The sequence below is a fragment of the Lepidochelys kempii genome, chromosome 1, assembly GCF_965140285.1.
Source record: "Lepidochelys kempii isolate rLepKem1 chromosome 1, rLepKem1.hap1, whole genome shotgun sequence".
NCBI lineage: Eukaryota > Metazoa > Chordata > Testudines > Cheloniidae > Lepidochelys > Lepidochelys kempii.
This window is the reverse complement of record NC_136380.1, coordinates 14,169,481-14,183,630: the sequence shown is the minus strand read 5'-3', so window position 1 is coordinate 14,183,630 and position 14,150 is coordinate 14,169,481.

Here is a 14,150-nt window from a genome sequence, read left to right as displayed (position 1 = left end):
CATCCAGAGTGTATGCAACACCGACAGACCCTGGTCATCGGCGGGCAGGATCAAAACTGGGACCTCTGGAGCTTAAAGCATGAGCCTCTACAGCATGAGCTAAAAGCCAACTGTTTCTTAGCTAAGGCTGTAGAGCAGACTCATTTTAACTCTAAGTGGTCTTGGTGCCACTAGATAGGGCAGAACACCACACCCAGAAGGTGTGTGGGTTACATGTACAAGACATTTAGAGTCCCACGTTTATTTTGGGCATCTAGCAGCATGCTGATTTAGATCAATACATGATAAATCATACTTCGACGACAAGCAAGCACATGAAGTTTCAAGACATTTAAGATTTTACAGCCCTCAGATAAATAGAAGTAGGTGGCTAACTCCATTGGTGAAGAACAGTTGAGGCCCTATTCCCTGCCCTATCCACTTGAGCATTTTTCTTGTTGACCACGTAGAAGTGGAACAGATGAGGCCCCAGAGCTGCCAAGACTGTTTCTAACTCTCCCCTTGCTTACATATCTGCAGTACGTGGGTGGTGGGAACCAGACATTCTTTGCGCTCTCACTGAATTGTTGCCAAGGGGACGCATAGGATGAGTGAGAGACTAGGGCAAACTTCATTGGGTAAATACAACTGAGAAATCCAAAATATCTGCTGGTCAGTTTTAGACAATTTTGCTAAATAGAAACATTTATAGAAAAAAGAATATTTCTTAAAAGAGCTCGGTCTTTGAGATAGAACTGTTCTTAGCCGTTGGTCTGAAGGGTTACCACCTCTGTCCTGTATCAGTGTACAGCCAGACAAGCCATTAGCCTAATTTTATAGGTCTTACCAAGAGGTGATGGGGGGGTCATGCAAGCTCATGTACACCCCCAGATTTGCTGCTTAGCTTTTACTGAGCATGCTCAGTAACACTGCTGAAGCCAGCTGCCCTCACTCTGCCCCACTCTATCAGCAGACACGGGTAGTCTCTGGTCTTAGGTATTTATATGGCCCTTGTTACCCTGGAGCCTTCAATGTAGTTATCCTCACAACCCCTCTGGCAGATGAGCAGACTAGCATTCTCAATTTTGCAGATGGGGAACTGAGACAAATGACTTAAATGGCTTGTCCGAGGTCACACAGGAAGTCCGGGGCGGAGCAGGGATGTGACTCAGCGTCCGAAAGTCCCAGGTTAGAGCCCTAACCCCTAGACCATCCTTCCTCTCATTTATTGGGTACTTAACTTGAGGGACCGCCCTCCTTCAGAAAGTCAGGCCTACTCAGTGTTCCTCAAACGGGCCATTCAAAAAATGATGTCACCCCAAAAATCACCAGTCACTCTGGAAAACATCAGTCAATTGGTATCTCTTCATGAGGGGCCATCACTCTGGAAAGGGTCTCTGGTCTGAGGTGATCAGATACCAGACTAATGAGCATGGTAGAAGAATTCAGGGTAGGTAGAGCTTAACAGTAAGGTCTGTGGCCTGGTCTCCCAAAGAGAGCAGTGGGAGGCCTGTCAATGGAGTACATTTAAAACCAGACAGAAGACCGGAGAACAGTCCTGCACAGACAGAGGGATGGACTCAGCCTAGGGTGACCAGACAGCAAGTGTGAAAAATTGGGGTTGAATAGGCACCTATATAAGACAAAGCCCCAAATATCAGGACCTTCCCTATAAAACTGGGACATGGGGTGCCAGGGGAGGGATAGCTCAGTGGTTTGAGCATTGGCCTGCTAAATCCAGAGTTGTGAGTTCAATCCTTGAGGGGGTCATTTAGGGATCGGGGGCAAAAATTGGTCCTGCTTTGGGCAGGAGGTTGGACTAGATGACCTCCTCAGGTCCCTTCCAACCCTGATATTCTATGACATCTGGTCCCCTTACTGTCCTTTCATACTATGATCTGGCCTTTGAACTCTCACATAGGAGTTACTCCCAGAGTGAAAAGGAGCCTCCCATGCCAAAGCAAGACAGAGAAAGATGCTATCACATGCGCTCCTTATTGCTGCCAGGCCTGATGCAGTGCCCACTGAAGTGAAGGGAAAGACCTCATTCAATAGGCATGGCTTTGGATCCCCAGCTTGCTTAGCTGCAGCTCAGCTGGGATTAGTGACCATACAGTGTTTTTATAATGCTGCTGCTCACTCAGGCTGTCATTTTTTTTAAATGGGTGAGTAAAATAGCATTCACCCCACCCTTTTCATTGTAAGAAGGGGGAGTAGATTTTGCAACTGGAGCGTTAGAGTTGTCATGACAATTGTGTGGGGCTGATTAAGAGAACAACATTAGAGCAATCGATTGTTCCTTTCCCTGCATCACCGGAGCAGCATGCCTGCTGCCCTGGCATTCTCCTCTAGCAGTCAATACTGACCCAGTGCCCCTCACTCCACCTAATCAGAGCCCAACCCCATAGTAAGTGCTGCTTAAATCTTAGCAAGGATTCTGCCTCCCAGCCTTGTCAGCGACTATATTCCGTCAAGCTATCCCCTTTCCGGCCATCGAGTGTTAGAAAGACACTTGACAAGGCAGCATTACGTCCCTTTGCCAGGCCTGAGCCTCACTAGCTGGCGGGGCGGCACAGACAGTTGTGTAATTCGCACAGGGAAGCATGCGCGCAATGAACCCTCCGGGCTTGCTGCTCTGCTCTGAGAGCATCCGAGCTGGAAGCCCAAGATTGGCTGGTGTTGGGTTTCTCAGCGCAGGGGGCCAGTTAGACACGTGGGCCTCAGGAGAAACTCTATCATCATTTAAGGGAGTTTCTTTTCACTCCGCTGCAAGTCTAAAAAGAGACAGTGCTCTTTTACTGTACACGTGAGCATGAAGAATGAAGTCACAAGAGCCTGGAAACTGCTTCCAACATACAATTTCCTTAACAATACACTGTGCGCTTCCACCTACCATTCTCAAGCTCTTTATGGACACCGACATAGTAACTCACCAGGGTTATTTAATTCAGATGGGGAAGCTAAGGGACTTATCCAAAGTCAGATATCAAGCCAAGCAAGAGGGGAGCAGGACCCTGGTATCCTGATTCCCAGTCCTCTAACAAAACCAAGATTCACAGATTAAATGATTTGTTGTAGCAGTAGCATCCTACATTTAGGTAGGTCCTTCCAGCTTCACACCCCCTCTATGACACGGTCCCCTGCCTGCAACACGATTCCCTCCTCCACTGTCTGTAGGATTCCACAGCTTCAGTAGCTCCCCTCACCTAGGCCAAGGAGTGGGGCTGAAGCACAGCTTGCCCAGGTAGACTAAAATCCCCAATTTAATGCCTACCTGCTGACAATGAAGTCAGATGGGATAGCGCATGGGATGCTGGGGTGTTGAGCGGGTGTGCAGCATGGGATGCCCCGTGGAAGGGTGGGGGACTACGGTCAACACTCCCAGGTGTGTTAGGAAGCTGTTTTGCATTGCATGGTTTAAATTTTGTAGGAAAAGAGATGAGCCCCGGCTGCAAAGTTTGGATCTGGATTTCAAACACCCTAATGTTCTGGGGTGATCAGCACTCAGCATGTGCAAAATTCACATCCAGGTACATGTTCAGATCTCAACGCCTTCAGCCAACAGAGTCCCAATCAGATACTGGGTCTTGGTTTCAGCCCACATTGGTCCATGTCTGGCAGCAAGGGAAGTGCCCCTAAGGAATCATGAAAGCAAGGGCAGCACTGTACAAGTGTGCCACATAACAATAGCAATTAACTTTAAAAAAAAACACAACTCTCCATATCAAGGCAGAATCTGAGGAGACAGCCAGCAGGTCAGGGTCTCAGTAATATCACTGCCAACAAAGGAAACAGCATACTCAATAACAAGAAACATCTACCCCAGACAGATTTATGGGAGGATCCAAAGAAATGCAATAAATCACATCACTCCACCCATCACACCTTTTGCATACGTTCCCATACGCAAAACATAAAGTCAGACTCCAGCACATGGATCTGCTCACGCTATGGCAGTCAACACAATGCCCAGCATAAGAGAGGAAAAGTGCAAGAAATGAAATGTCTTACATTACTTCACAAGAAATCCACTTTATTCTGTGTCCAGTTCCAAGTGGCTATGCATAACAGCTTCACAGCAGCCCACCCAGACTTGGTCTGAGAAGCTCAGCCCTTAGAGGCACAGTCCCCAGTACCACAGGCATCATAGATCATGCTCAGCATGCATCAGGGCTAGGGCATGGGCAGCCTGGCTTAGGGGTAGGCACAGGGGTCAGTTACCAGGAATCAGGCCAGGTTGGAACTCCAGAAGATCAGAATCAAAAGCCAGGACACCAGACGGTCAGGCTCAGCTGCCAGACACAAACAAATACCATTACAGCCATCCACAGCCATATGAAGCCTAGTTACAGGGCCATCTTCCTAGCTTAAATAGGGGCTGCAGCCCAATCAGGAGCCTTGGAATTCTCCCAATCAGAGCATAGGGGCAGGGCTTGTGCCCCAGCTGGGCTTCATGGATACCAGTCCCAGCTGCTGTCTATGAACTATGAGGTGGAGGATTGGTGGTGATGACTCCTAGACCACCACCCCCACAGATGCAAGTTCAAGACCCCCAGTGCCTGACAGCATGTTGTCCTATGACATGACCATCTCACTTGGGTGTTACCTTTCTTCCTATTCCCATCCTTGTTCATGTGATAACTAGAGAAATTTTAATCCCATTTTACAAACTGATGGACAGATTATTCATAGGCATCGCTTCACCAGCTACTGAAATGCAGCTACCAGCAGGGTGAAGCATACCAGCTGTTTAGCAGGGGCACAGTAAACCCTGCAACAGGTTAGGTCAGGAAGTGAAAAAAACAAGCATATCCATTTGAAAGTACAGAGGGAATTGGGGCAGATGCAGTTACCCAACCTGGAATTTGGCCAGGAGACTAGCCCTCACAATTGCGGTTATTTTCATTTCAAAGCACTGGAGGAACTTCCCCCAGACACACTGGCAGAGATCTGGGGACCTTTCTCTGGCACATTAAGCAGAGGTTATCAGCGAGGACCTAGGTATGTAGACCGGTGGGTAGCCTGAGCCACTGCCCATGCTGCTGTGGCCACGCTGCTTTTTAGTGCAGGCACGTCTACCCGAGCTGAGAATTACACCTCCCAGCTGCAGTGTAGATCCCCACTGATTTACACAATTGTATTCTCTTTCCATTGCACTGTGTATAAATCTACCCTGGGGCTTCACTAAATCTCTGGGTTTGGAACAAATATAATGTACACATGGGGATGCTGCCATCCCTGGCGTATTTCCACCAACATCAGTTACAGCAGAAATGAATTTGGCCTGTTGTTACAGATGAGACAGGACAGTTCATTGTTCCTGTTGAGACAGGAGAGCACTAGTCTGGCTTGTCTGTTTGGACTGCGAATTCTTCAGGGCAGGCACTGTCTCTTGCTGTGTGTCTGTACAGCACCTAGCACAATGGGGTCCTGATCTCCGTTGTGGCCTCTAGGCACTACCATAATACAGATAACAATGAGGAAAACACCATCAATTCTGATGGAGCCCCGTGACTGCAAAGCCATCCTGGTGACACCTGGCAGGCCCCCTCTTTGGATTGGGCTGTCAGGGCAGATCCCCGCAGACACTACCTCAGTCATGCCAGCTGGCAGCCTCCACACAGGGCCAAGGACAAAGAGAATCACTCTTCATGCACTTCCAGATGTGCAGGGCAAAGCTGAGTTACATTGGCTAGGCATCGGGGTGGGAATCTCATGCTACCACTGCCCACGCTGTCGCTGCCCAGTGGCTCAGTGGAGGAGCTAAGTCTAGAGAAGAGACCAGGCCGAACCTTTCACCAGCACTAAATTCTCAGCAGTAACCAGCAAAGGCTGCCCTGCCGAGGAAGACCCCAGGAGTCAGGAGAAAAGGCCTCCTGCCTGCTATTAACTGCATGAGTGCCCTGCATAGTCTGGAAACTTCTGTGCACATTGGGCATGCTCAGAGGCTTAATACAGGTGTCAGTGTAACCCACACACTTCCTGGGTGTGGTATTCTGTCCCCTCTTGTGGCATCAAGACCACTTAGAGAGAGAGAGATGGAGTCTGCTCTACAGCCAGAGCTAAAAGGCAGTTGGCTTTTAGCTCATGCAGTAGAATCTCATGCACTAATCTCCAGAAGTCCCTGGTTCGATCCTGCCCACCAGCGACCGGTGTCTGTCGGTGTAACATCAACACAGACACGCTCAGAGTAACCTCATCTCATTTGCATAGCCACTCCCACACTAACAGCTTGGTGCCTATCCTTACAGGGGTTGGTGACACCTGAAAGCAAGTGGACAAACCCGACAGTGAGTCCGGCCTCTCTGGATAACTGGGGCAAACTCTGCCTCCACTGTCTTTGGATCTACCATCCCTCAAGTGGGCACTGCCCAGCCACCTTAAGGGCAGGCGCTACCCAGCTTTTCTGGATCAGTCCCTCTTGGGCAGGAATGCCAACCATCTTGGTCATGATGACTGGGGATTGAACCAGGGGCCTCCAGAGCTAAAAGCAGGAGCCTGCGAGTTTAGAGATTAAGTCCCGCAGCACAGAGATGTCACACATTGTTAGCCTCTGCCACATGCCCTGACCAGCAGGACCTACCCACCTTGTCTGCTCTGGGCTGGCCACCTCTGAAAAAAAGAAAAGCAAAAGGTCACATCAGCCCTTTGCCAGTCATGCACCTTCTCTTCATCCGTGTATCTGCACTCTCTTTATTTGGGAGCTTTGAGCTTAGCCACCTTGCTTCCTATTGACTCACAGTCACGCTAGCATAGCCTTGAGATATATGCATTATGTGTTGCAGTTTAAAAAGCCGTGCTATGTGTCTGAAGGTCTCTGCCATTCAGAAGAGGTCTGGTGTGGGAAAGGTGATAACTAGTATAATTAGCATAATCAGCTCTGAGCCTGGCAGATCGATTTTGCCTGCCCTACACAGTACAGTGTAAATGGATTACACTGTATGTGGGCTGTATGAGCACTCTCCGTGTGCAGGACATGACTCCCTTTGACTTCAATGATTTATAGGATCAGGGACGACCAGGGGGCTGGCCAGAGTGTCTGGATTACAGCTCAGAGCAGTGCCTGGGCGTAACCTCAGGCCATTTCCTCCATCCCCATGTCTGCCTCCTTCTTGTCCCTGCTCTTCCACCCAGCCCTGTCCATTAACATGTTAGAAGTGGCCCAAGCTGGTTGGCTTGCGGAGGAGCCTGGAATGCAGGCAAATTCCCTAACACACCCAGACTATAGGGCAGGCGGCAGATGCCATTACTGGGGGCGGGAGGAAGTTGTGTGGACTTTGCAATCATCAGCCACATTTCAAGAGGGTGCTTGGGACAGCTGCATGCCTACAGGGGAAGAGACTGTCTGTGAGAGTTCATGCAAACATTGGTGATTTCTGTGTGTGGGACAGAGATGATGCTGAATGGGAGACAGGAAAGGCAATGGTGTCATGGGCTCTTTAGAGGCTGTCATCAGGAATGACAGCTTAATTCATAAAAAGAAAAGGAGTACTTGTGGCTCCTTAGAGACTAACCAATTTATTTGAGCATGAGCTTTCGTGAGCTACAGCTCACTTCATCAGATGCATACCGTGGAAATTAATTCATTAATTAATTAATTCATTAATTCATGTGCAGTTCTACTTCACTCCCCCAGTTCTGAGCTGTGCTGTTAATCACCTGTCACTCCTCCCCCAGCTATGTGACACATGGGCCCAGTCCTGCAACCAACTGTGTGTCCTCAAGCTCCATTCAAGTCAAAGGGAGTTGAGAGTGCTCAACCCAGTGCAGGAGACATTCAGAACCTGGCATGATCATGTCCTATTCTTGAAGGCCAGAGGTGTCTCCTGGGCTGGGCAACATTTTATTTCTTCCATATGGCGGGGGGGGGGGGCGCGGTGTTTTACAGGCCAAAGGGGCTGGCTAAGTGAGCTAAGCTTCGGGTTTGAAATACCCAGACTCCCTGGAAATAAAGCTGAAATCTCATCTGGGCTGACATCTTTCCAAGGCAGATAAACTGAATGCCTTAGAGCTTAGTATCACTTAGAGGAGACCTTAAAAACTAGAGATCTACAGGGACTTAAAGAACCCATGAACTTTCATTAAGAGTAGAGGGCTTCCAGTGGCATCCTTGGGCAAAACTCCCTGTCCCCACACTGATATGGAGCATGCTGCCCTCACCCCAGAGACAGCTGCCTCTAACTAGAAGTATTTCCTCTATGGCTTCAGGGCCAAAGCATCAATGCAAACTTCCCCAGAGGCTGGGCCCATTCAGACCTGAGTCATGAAGTCTGGGTCCAGATTTGGATCCACCTACAAAATATAGGGTTGAGGGGGCTGGATCTGAGGTTTGAGTTTAGGTCCCATCTTTAGTTAACAGTGATGTTTACAAGAAAGAGCTAAATAGGGTTTATTATTTGTAGTGTGGTAGCATCTAGGAGCCCTGCTCATGGACCAGGACCCCATTGTGCTAGGCACTGTACAAACAGAGAACAAAAAGACCCTGCCTCACACAGCTCACAGTCTAATAAGTATCACCCAACCCTCATCCCATTGCAAAACTCACACTGACTTGGATAGAAGCAGGATCAGACCATTAGTTAACGGTGTTTTGAATGTATGTTATATTTCCTTGGATTCATCACATCCTTCCCTAAAGCAAGGAATCTCTGTCCCTGGCAAGTTTTACTGCTGCTCCATTCAGGAAATGGGAGTATTTCAAATAGATCTTGGTAAAAGAAAGACAAGTTGTACTGTGCATGCAGCATTTTATCGCAGTGGTGGGTTTTTAGTGCTCCAGAAGTAGAAGTGTCTTTTGAGGACTGAAGCTGTGTAATGAGGAGGAGCAAAGAAGAGGGAAGAAGGGAACTTCCAGTATCCCTGCTCTCCCCCTCCCATTCCTTTGCCTGATGCAGACTGTCCGACGTGGCACTGTGGGGGCAGGGAGTTGCGAGCCTTCTAGAGAATGTGCAGAGCTGGAATTCCACTTTAAGATTACTTTCTGGCAAAAGAAATGTTACACATTGTACGTATCACTATGATTCCAGACAATTTGCACTGAACAATATGCAGCAAAGATTTGAAAGGCTGAGTCCAATCCGATGCAGCCACTTAGATGTAGTTTGTTCTTTTTATAGGACTTAAAATTTTAACGCATGGTCGATTTATTACAACTCTTTTTGCTCACAAAATTGTTTTATTGGATAGGATAAATTACTTGTATATAACGGCATTTAGTTATAATATGACTAGGAGGAAATATGCCTTCAAAAAACAGAAAATCATTGAGGAAATCTAAAAATCTCTGCACTGAGTAGTCTGTGTTTTCAGAGATCATTGATCAACGATAAAGAATTATTTTTATTCATCCAAAAATTACTGCTACTGACTAAAGATTATTTTAAATGTTAAAGGTACATATAGCCATGTAAACTTGTCAAAGGCATTCAGTGAAGGAAGGCTGAACATAAAAAGGCATTTGGATTAAAAGGTTTAGATTTTATTTTAGCTAGAACAATGTCCTTTATGGGACGTAATTACAGAGAGGAAGGGGAAGCGGAGCAGCGCCAGATGCTGGGTTTGGCAAAGAACCCTGCTGCTGAAGTGCATCTTGGAAATTTAAAGGGACTGCCTCTGGTTTCACCAGTAGGCAAACAGTATGGCTGCCTCTAGTAACCTTTTGCCTACTTTGTACTGGAACTTGGTGCATTGTGTTGGGCCTATGGATTGCCTCTCTATTCAGTGGCTTATTTTTTCCCCTCATGGAAGATGCTACTGCAAAGGATGAAAATTAAAAAGTAGCAAAGAATATATGTGATTAAAAACAAAGGATTGTAGGTCAAATTCTGATTTATTACACTGCCGTGAATCCAGAGTAACTCCACTGAAGACAATGGAATTGCTTCAAATATGCTCTGGTGTGAATGAGAAAAAAATTGGATCCCAAGATAATATGCTAATACAACACACAAAAAGAAAAAAGCTCATCTGTAATGCCTGGATATACACTACCCAGACAGCCTACACTCCCCCAAAACAGGGACAAATCCTGCTCAGTCAGACTATACACATGAGGCAGGTGAACAGGATTTGGCTACCACTGGCCACTTGCTTGTGACACAAAAGCACTTAGTGCAAGAGTTCTGCCGCACAGATCATGGAGTATTCCACTTCTGTGCATAGTTTCAGTAATTGAATCTGGTGCCCTGCCTGAGCTGCAAACCCCTTCGAGTGGCACCTTTGATCAGTGGGGTTATTCAGTGATATTCTAGTAGCACCTTCGATTAGTGATAATCCATTCATTGTCACCATGACTAACAAGAATGGGGCCAATCTTCTAAGGAGCTGAATGTCTCCTAATAGGTACAGAGCACCATCGTCATCCATATACTAAATTCCCTTGACTCCCATTGGGAGATGAAGGTGCTCAGCCTCTCACAATAGGGTCTTAATAGGAATATTGGCCACAGGAGCCCAGGGTTGCAACACTTAAGTCAATGGGAACAACTGTATGAGCAAGTATTACTATCATGATTAAAGGTTGCAGGATCAGGCTTCAGTTTAGATTAGACTCTTACAAATGCCAGGAAGGTCAAGATCTGGAAATCTGGTGCATTCAGACTCCTTTTTCCCTATGCAATAGTCCTTTTCCCCATTTAAAAATCCCACAAAGTCAGAAGTCTCTTTTTTAGGCTGCTGAGATGCTTTCATGTTTTCTGTCAGATAATGCACCCTTGGCATTATTTCCATGCGACAGGTTTTGTGCAAATTACACCTGGCTCAGCTCAGCTATAATAAAGGTTATTGTGAACTAATAAAAGAGCCTATTTTTCTCTCAGCCAGAAACAAAAGCCAGGAAAAATGGAAAAAACAGTCTTTACCTGCCTGTTATCTACTATAACTGTTAAGTTTTGCTGGTAACCATACTGACAGCATGAATAACAATAGAAACATGTATTTACTTTTGTTATTTCAGCTGTGGGTAGCCAGATCATTTTAGTTGACAAAACATTTTGTTATATAAGAGATCTCAAAAATCTCAAATAATTTGAGGCTTTATATTATCTATTTGCATTGTGTCCACCTCTGTTTGTTAGGTACGGCAAGATACAGATTTTCTATAGCATTCATTATTATTGTTATGTATTAGCATTGTAGGTGGGCCAGCACATGGAAAGGTGATCCCTGCACCAAGGTGCATACCAACCTGAGCTTGATAAACCTTTGGACAGGTGGTTTGTTTTCACTCACAGGAATAATTCTACTGAGGTTACTATTATCATCTGTATCATGGCTAGCACCTAGGAAACCCAGTCAGGGATCAGGGTCCCATTGTGTTAGGAACCATACAGACAGCTAGTAACAAAGAAGACAAGGACTTCTTCAGTCAGGGTTTGGATGATCATGCCCTGATATTGGGTCAAAGACATACCAGGACAAAGTCATTGGCAGTTTAGAGACTGATAAGAACAGATTTAATAATTTTATTAAGATAATGTTGAAATAAAAAGAAAACGGTACAGATATAGACCAGCTCATTGCTGGCTCTCTGGGGAAGGAACAGCCACTTCTTCACCAGCTGCCGGACAATCTTGTCTGCCTTGTTGAGGGGTACCTTCGCCACGGCGGATCCCCTTAGGACGAACGAGATGCGAGGGATCAGGAAGGTGTTCAGGGCGTTTATCTTCTCCCACGGTGCTAGCAGGGAGGCGTCGATCTTGGCGGCATCCTGCAAGATCTCCTGGATGGTGTCCTCGGGTGTCTGCCGGACACGGAAACCCATTGCTGTGCCCAGGTGCCGGTAGGCCTGTCCTTCTGCCAGGGGGATGACGGGCTCACCCTAGATCTGGAACCCTGTCATCTGCACCGAGTCCCTTTTGCTGCCGTCGATGTGGACAGATGCGCACTTCTTTTTACTGAAGCGGAGCCCCATCCAATCGGCAACTCGACTGGTGGCATCTAGCATACATTGGAGGTTCTCTGGGTCGTCCGCGGTCAGGACCAGGTCATCTGCGTAAGCCAGGATGCTTATGCTCTCACCGTGGAGGTTGAAGCCATCTGCGCCATTGAAGATCGCTCGCAGCAACAGCTCCATGGCGAGGTTAAAGATGATGGGGCTGAGGGGACAGTCCTGCTTAACTCCACTCCGGATCGGGATCTCGGCAGTCTCCCCTTCAACCGAGCAAATGGTGGTGCTGCATCCCTCGTACACGGATCACACGGAGGACGTTCTCTGGCGTCCCAAACTCCTGGAGCGTGGCAAAGATGTGGTGGTGGGGCATGGACCCAAAGGCGTTAGCCAGGTTGAGTACTACATGAAAGGTATATGCCCTGGGAGGACAGCTGCTCCTGAAGCAGTTAGGAGATAATTGCATCACAGATTTAATTTTTAAATGTAATGACATTTACAAGAATGAAAAGCAATGAAGTTTCAGTGGCAGAAGTGAGTTTTTGAGAGATTGGAACAAGGTGAGGGTGGATGCCCATGTACAAGAGATGGAGGAGGGAAACCAATAACTTGTCATTTTTCCCTTTATCCTGCCAGCAAAGGTCAGGAGGGCAGGTGGGCATCAGGATGTGGCTTTCTGCATCAGCTACTGATAGGCTTTGCTGGGAGCAACTGTTCCACTGAATGCATCCGATGAAGTGAGCTTTAGCTCATGAAAGCTTATGCTCAAATAAATTTGTTAGTCTCTAAGGTGCCACAAGTCCTCCTGTTCTTTTTACAGAATGAGCTGTTCTCAAGCCATTTTTTCTGCTGGCTGGGCAACATTGCACACCAGATATGTACGGCGACTTTTCGGAGCATTCAAAGCTAGGACACTAAAGCCTCAGGTCCTACGCTATAACTTTATGCTATTTTCTACCACAGCAACAGGGATTCATTAAGATACCTGGCTTGCTAGGTAACCAGCGTGATTGTAGAGGCAAAAAGAAGTATTAGAGAGAATGAACAATGAAATGAAATGGTGCTTAGAAGAGCGGGAGGAAATAAGAATAGATTTCATTTACACTGCTCTGGCACTGTAACGGGGCCTTGTGATGTTAAGGTCTATGAAAATAAGTCCCAGAATGTTTTCTACCTTGATGCCACACTAAAGTGAATTAAACAACCGATTTGACAGCTTGAAATGAAAATGAAATTACTTCCAGTCTGTGAATCCATATCCATACCAGCTTGCTTCAAGCATGCTTCAAAGTGTGTAGAAGTTTGCCCAAGTTTTCTCAAAGCACCGTGCTTCAGTGAAACTTAGACACACAAAAGAATTCTGCCGGTCTTAGGGTATGTTTACACAGGAGCTGGAGGTATCATTTCCAGTTCAGCTAGAAATACCCACACTAGCTCCAGTCTCAGTAGAGCGCTAAAAATAGCAGTGTAGCTACAGTGGTGCAAATGGTGGGTTGGGCTAGCTGCCCTGAGTACGTACCTAGGGTTTCAGATGGGCTCCTAGTGGTGGTGGCTAACCCATATAGCCAGGACTGCAATTCTATTTTTAGTGCACTAGCTCCATCCGCGCTAACATGGCTGTGTCTACCATAGACAAAGCCTTAGACCTTCCTATGGCTGGACCACTGAAAGGATTTGGAAGTGGGATTAAATGCAATCAGTGTAGAAAATTCACCCCAACAGCAGCCCAAATATTGGGGAGTGGGTGGGGAGAGAAATAATAGCATGGAAAGCTTTACATATCTAGAACATTGTCCATGGTAGTGATGCTCAATGGCTCGAGCCAGCTGTGTCTCTTTATAGACTGGCATTGAGCTCCCATCATGGGTCTGACTGCTATTCCCATTCTGTGACATCAAATGAGGAGGCCTGTGAAAATATTGTCATTTAAAAGTAAGACATGCAAGAGTCAGACACACAGGTGGATGGCAGGGACATTGATCGAACCAGACATCTTGAAATCAGTGACACCCTCTGAATATCAGATCTGTCAGTGAGCCCTAAATAGTCCCGCTTAGACAACTGTCACCTTTATTTAGTTGTTTTGATGATACTATATTTACTATTCCTTGTAACATGGTTTCTGGTAGCCAGTATCCAAATTCATCCCTGTTGTAACTCCATGGCCTTCAGTGGGATGACACCAATAATAAAATCTGTCGTTTTGTCTGTATATAAACCCAGATCCTTCACCCACTTGAGTACATGTGTAACTGAGGGATGGCTCAGTGGTTTGAGCATTGGC